We start from the raw sequence: 6,872 nt of genomic DNA, 5'->3' as shown, positions 1-6,872 counted from the left end.
TGGTAATGAATGGTGTAGCTGTTGAACAAGAGGAGTCTAAATTACTTGGTGTTACCTTAGATAGAGCAAGTGAACAGCAAACCTGGTTTCAAAAAACAAATAAAGCAACACCTCATGGCACAACGCCTCTCCCCATGTGATCTACTTGTTGAGTGTATGTCCTGACATGTATGTGTAATTCACACACACACACACACACACACACACACACACACACACACACACACCACACACACACAACACACACACACACCCACACACCACAACACACACACACACCACACACACACACACCACACACACACACACACACACACACACACACACACACACGTTAATGTTTTTAAATGTATGTAAATTGTAAAGTATTTTGTCTGTAATGTCTTTTTGGTTATGTGTCGGACCCCAGTAAGACGAGCTGTCGCCATTGGCGTCGGCTAATAGGGATCCTAATAAATCTATGGGTCAAGCTGGAGAGGATACAGGATGGGCCCCTCATTGATCCCCTAGTCAGTACTGTACGGGTAATCGGGTACATCTCTGATGTGGTCCGAAGACCACAGGCTAGCTGAAAACAACATGGTGGGTGCCTGCTGGGAAGCTGCATTCATCATTTCATATCAGTAAATTGAACAGAAGGAGATGAGGAGAGGAAGCCTCTTCAGACTATTGAGATGAAAGGTAACCTGTACCTGCGGGACAAGGAATCAGGGAGGTACCAAAATCCCCTTTGTTGTCCTGCTGCAGGTACAGTCCTGAAGGGTCTGGTTTGGCCTGGTGTCACACTACATGCCTAATGAGGAACTGATTTACACCTCTGGCAACTGGTGGGATGGCAGTTTATTCCAATAACAATGATTAGAGGCCTCACATCAGGGCTCAAGAAAGGGGGAGAACGATAGAGACCACTTTCAAGTCCTTTCTCTCAATTCAATTTCAATTTAAGGACTTTACTGGCATGGGAAACATATGTTAGCATTGCCAAAGAAAGTGAAGTAGATAATAAACATAAGTAAAATAAACAATAAAAATGAACAGTAAACATTACTCACAGAAGTTCCAAAATAATAAAGACATTTCAAATGTTATATTATGTCTATATACAGTGTTGTAACGATGTGCAGATAGTTAAAATACAAAAGGGAAAATAAATAAACATAAATATGGGTTGTATTTACAATGGTGTTTGTTCTTCACTGGTTGCCCTTTTCTTGTGGCAATAGGTCACACATTTTGCTGCTGTGATGGCACACGGTGGTATTTCACGCAGTAGATATACTGTAGGAGTTTATCAAAATTGGGTTTGTTTTTGAATTCTTTGTGGATCTGTGTAATCCGAGGGAAATATGTGTCTCTAATATGGTCATACATTTGGCAGTAGGTTAGGAAGTGCAGCTCAGTTTCCACCTCATTTTGTGGGCAGTGTGTACACTGCATACAGCGGCCTTTCTCAATAGCAAGGCTATGCTAACTGAGTCTGCACATAATCAAAGTTTTCCTTACGTTTGGGTCAGTCACTGTGGTCAGGTATTCTGCCTCTGTGTACTTTCTGTTTAGGGAAAAATAGCATTCTAGTTTGCTCTGTTTTTTGTTAGTTCTTTCCAATGTGTCAAGTAACTATCTTTTTTTTTTCTTTTCTCATGATCTCTCTCTCTCTCTCTCTCTCTCTCTCTCTCTCTCTCTCTCTCTCTCTCTCTCTCCTATCCCTGTCTCTTATACACATCTAGATGTGTATAAGAGACAGCTCTCAGAGGTGCAAGGTGTTCTACTGTCCTACCCTCCAATGTGTTATCTACCCTCCAATGTGTTATCTACCCTCCAATGTGTTATCTACTGACCTCGCTACAGGAGATCACAGGCTGGTAAGGAAACAATAGGCCCTGCCTGGTCTGCCAGAGCCAGGGTGACAACCAGCTATCACACATTCGTAGCTGTCATTAGTGATGCTGGATAAGAATGGCTTTAGGTTATTTTAACCAGTGTGTTTCTCAATGGCGGGGCTTAGCTACTCATTGTAAGTGGGCAGGACCATTACTTACTCAAACAACTATGTGTCAAATATGTTGAAATAATGTCAAGGATGTGCCATTAAATGTCAACAATGTTGACAAACTACTGTAGTAAATGTTCGTAGAATGGGGGTCTGAGATGATCTACTGTGAAAATGATTTTAGCGGGGACGATATTGCGCCAATAATGACAGTGATGTCACAGCCGTTGAAAGAAGAGGACCAAGGTGCAGCGTGGTAAGCGTACATGTTCTTTTATTTAGAAAAGACGCCGAACAAAACAATAAACACTACAAAACAAACCGTGAAGCTAAAGGCTATGTGCCCTAAACAAAGTCAACCTCCCACAAACACAGGTGGAAAAAGGGCAGCCTAAGTATGGTTCTCAATCAGAGACAACGATAGACAACTGTCCCTGATTGAGAACCCTAACTGGCCAAAACATAGAACTACACAACATAGAACATAGAATACCCACCCCAACTCACGCCCTGACCAAACCAAAATAGAGACATAAAAAGGATCTCTAAGGTCAGGGCATGACAGGTGATCACCATAAGAAAACAAATGTCTAAATGATGTGTGGCAGATAGTACCCCTTGACAAGCTTATGCACCACTTGGCCAACACACAGCCAGATGCTAATCACCCCAATGTGGTTCCACTTACCTCCCTTTGTTCTTTCCACCTCCGTCGCGCAACCTGTTCTCACAAATATGATGCAGCCCGTGCAGACTTTTGATAGTAGTTGATAATGATAATCGTTACCGAAATGATAATGAAAGATGTCCTTGCCGAGGGATTCTGTGATGTCATGCGGCAACAATTAGAGGCCCAGGCAAGCGAGACAGCTGTGAGTGTGAACTGACAGAGCTGGGCTAAGTGTATGTGTCAAATCGATCCAATTTTATTGGTCACGTACACATATTTAGTGTGTGTTGTGTGTGTGTGTGTGTGTTGTGTGTGTGGTGTGTGTGTGTGTGTGGTGTGTGGGTGGTGTGTGTGTGTGTGTGTGTGTGTGTGTGTGTGTGTTGCGTATGGTGAAGTTTCAGTGGGAGGCGAGTCAGACCTATGTTCCTCGTACCTAAGGCAAGGAATATCTGTGACAAAATGCCCCATTAAGGTGAAGATGACAACTAGGAAGTTCACAATATTTTTCTGCACTTTACTCTCTCTTGACAGTTCAGACAATCAGTAAGAACTTTTACTGACAAGTGTCATCTTCCTGAAATTCATATCCAGAGCAACTTACAATTAGGAAAATTCCACCTTAAAACTATCTTTTGGTATTTGTTTCATTAGTTCATTGTTGATATAGTGGGGCGGCAGGTAGCCTAGTGGTTAGAGTGTTGGACTAGTAACCGAAAGGTTGCAAGATCAAATCCCTGAGCAGATAAGGTAAAAATTTGTCGTTCTACCCCTGAACAAGGCAGTTAACCCACTGTTCCTAAGCCATCATTTAAAATAAGAATTTGTTCTTAACTGATTTGCATAGTTAAATAAAGGTTAAAAAAAAGATTTTCAAGATATATAAGTTTCAAAATACAGAAATACAGCTGGTATGATGCACAAAGTTTCCTTTAAGATAGCTAGGTGAGACAAATCAAATCACATTTTATTTGTCAAATGCTTCATAAACAACAGGTGTCGACTAACAGGGAAATTCTTACTTGTGGGTCCTTTTCCAACAATGCAGAGCTAAGATAAAGATTAAAAATAATAAGAAAAATGTAATAGTGACAGAAGGAATAAATACACAGCGAATAACGAATAACAATAACAAATAAAAGTAACATGGCTGTATACAGGGAGTACCAATACTGAGTCGATGTGCAGGTGTACGAGGTAATTGAGGTAGTTAAATATAGGTGTAGGTAAACTGACTAATCAACAGAATAGATAATAGACAATAGCAGCAGTGTGTGTGTGTGTGGTCAGTATGCATGTGTGTGTGGGAATATGTAGTGTGTGTGTAGGTGTGTGTTGGGATGTCAGTGTAAGTATGTGTAAAGCAACACCTCACGACACAACGCCTCTCCCCTATTTGACCTAGATATTTTGTGTGTATGTATTGATACATACACACAAAATGTGTGCCATTTTTAAATGTATGTAATTCTGTCCTTGAGTTGTTCTTGTCTATTAATGTTCTGTATTATGTCATGTTTCATGTTTTGTGTGGACCTCAGGAAGAGTAGCTGCGGCTTTCGCAACAGCTAATGGGGATCCTAATAAAATACTAAATACCAAACTCGACAGAACATCTTTGTTTTGGCGAACACAACACCACTTAAATGCCTAGCAGAGGTGAAAGACACATCTTCCAGCACTGATTGTTGATTTGCCTGGCAACAACACCACAAATTAGCAAGAGTGCTACAGAAATATGTCTGAAACTAATCTGTGTACAACTAAGAGTCACAAGTACTGAGCAATCAGACAGTTCAAACAGCAGTGATTAAGTAGTCTACTAGGTAAAAGACAGCACTAAAATTCAATTACCCTAGCAAGAAAATACCAACAGCTACTTACTGAATAAAAAAAGAGACTTGCTACTATTGTAGGATCTGATGTTCTTCCAAACTATAGATGACACTTTACAACTACTGTAGTTCCTGTAAACCCATTCATATCTGACCTAAGTGGAAACCCATTCATATCTGACCTAAGTGGAAACCCCGACTGACTGGAAACACTGATACCGGCCCTCTCAGTCTGTGTCCTGGTCTGGGGGAGATAGAGAACCAGGCATGTGACATATAGGACCTGGCGGGGCCAGAGATCTGGCAGGCAAGCTGAAAGAGAGGGAAGAGAGAGAGAGAGGGAAGAGAGAGAGGGGAAGGGGGGGGGGGGAGAAGAGAGAGAGGGGATCCAAGGAGCCAGACAGACGAGAGGAAAAGATGACTAGCTCTCTGGGAAAGCCATCTGAGCAGTGAAAGGAGAGATAGAGAAACAAAACAGAGGAGAAAGAATGGGATATCATTCATTTAAATAGCATTGAGGGTTATTACCTAAAGATGTCGTTATACTGTATATATTTACTTGTGTCATGACGTTACCATCAATTGAGTCTATTAACCATTTTAAGATTGCTGCTTTGTGAAATGGATGTTGTCGTTTTTGGATTCCTTTTGGAACCACTTAATTTGATAAATTAGATTAGAGTTGAATTAAAGGTTAAGTTGAATGAAAGGTTTTATGGTGGAAAAACATGTCAGTTCAGATTTAGCTAACGTTTTAGAAAAGGAGAGCCATCTACTGGCCAGTCAGTCAACTGAACTACTTTGGGTTACTTTATGTGAAGACAATCAGATTCTGGACATTACATTTACATTTTAGTCATTTAGCAGACGCTCTTATCCAGAGCGACTTATTCATTGAATTCAGTGAATACATCTTAAGATAGCTAGGTGGGACAACCACATATCACAGCCACAGTAAGTACAAATGTTCTCCAATATAAGTAAGCTCTCAGCAGAGTCAGAGCTAGTAAGGGGGGGGGGGGGGGGTCAAGTGCCAGTGTTAGTTTTTATTATTATTACTTTGGCAAAAAAACATAGCCTACCACATGTTTCACTTTATAAAGGTAACTTTTAGAAAAAAAAACATGATAATACCTAACTTTACCATTCTGCGTGTAGTGTCTTTTTAGACACTTCCCATACATATCACCATTATTAAGCATTGAGACAAATGTTATGGAAAATGCACAAGAATGCGCAGAATAAAACTCACATTTATATTTACATTCCAAACAGATGACACACAATGTCTCCATGTGCTTGCTGCCTCACAGTGAGATGTGTTCTATTATCTCCACTGAATTCCACTGTGGAGACAAACAGACTCTTGGCTCAATTCAATCAAACCCACATTGCAGTGTTTACATAAGTAACGAGTAAACATACTTTTTCTCCCTTTGTAAAACAAATTTCTAAATTGGTTTGATTGCAGAAATAGCAGGTACACAACACTTCTCCTAGCAGATGTGCTTCAGGTTTCTGAATAGAATGAGTGTATATGTGTGTGTGTGGGCACTGATGTACATAAACAAGTTGCTAGCCTGAATTCAACCTACTGTAATCAAGAAGTCAAATCCAGAGGTCACAGAGCAACACCACACACCATGCCCTTACAAACCGATAAGATGATCTGACCACCTACAGTGGCTTACAAAAAGTATTCACCCCCCTTGGCATTTTTCCTATTTGTGTTGCCTATACAACCTTGAATTAAAATAGATTTTTGGGGGTTTGTATCATTTGATTACACAACATGACTACCTCTTTGAAGATGCAATAATGTTATTAGTGAAAACAACAAGAAATAGACAAAAAAAACAGGAAACCTTGAGCGTGCATAACTTCCCAACCCCCCCCCCCCAAAGTTAATATTTGTAGAGCCACCTTTCTGCGAGCAATGTACAGACAATAATTTTTTGCCCATTCTTCAAAGCAAAACTGCTCCAGCTCCTTCAAGTTGGATGGGTTCCACTGGTGTACAGCAATCTTTAAGTCACAGATTTTCAATTGGATTGAGGTCTGAGCTTTGACTAGGCCATTCCAAGACATTTAAATGTTTCCCCTTAAACCACTCAAGTGTTGCTTTAGTAGTATGCTTAGGGTCATTGTCCTGCTGGAAGGGGAACATCCGTCCCAGTCTCAAATCTCTGGAAGACTGAAACAGGTTTCCCTCAAGAATTTCCCTGTATTTAGCTCCATCCATCATTCCTTCAATTCTGACCAGTTTCCCAGTCCCTGCCGATGAAAAACATCCCCACAGCATGATGCTGCCACCACCATGCTTCCCTGTGGGGATGTTGTTCTCGGGGTGATGAGAGGTGTTGGGTTTGTGCCTGACACA

This window comes from Salvelinus sp. IW2-2015, linkage group LG16 (genome assembly GCF_002910315.2).
Source record: "Salvelinus sp. IW2-2015 linkage group LG16, ASM291031v2, whole genome shotgun sequence".
NCBI lineage: Eukaryota > Metazoa > Chordata > Actinopteri > Salmoniformes > Salmonidae > Salvelinus > Salvelinus sp. IW2-2015.
The sequence above is the reverse complement of the archived record's forward strand: the minus strand, read 5'-3'. Positions refer to the sequence as shown.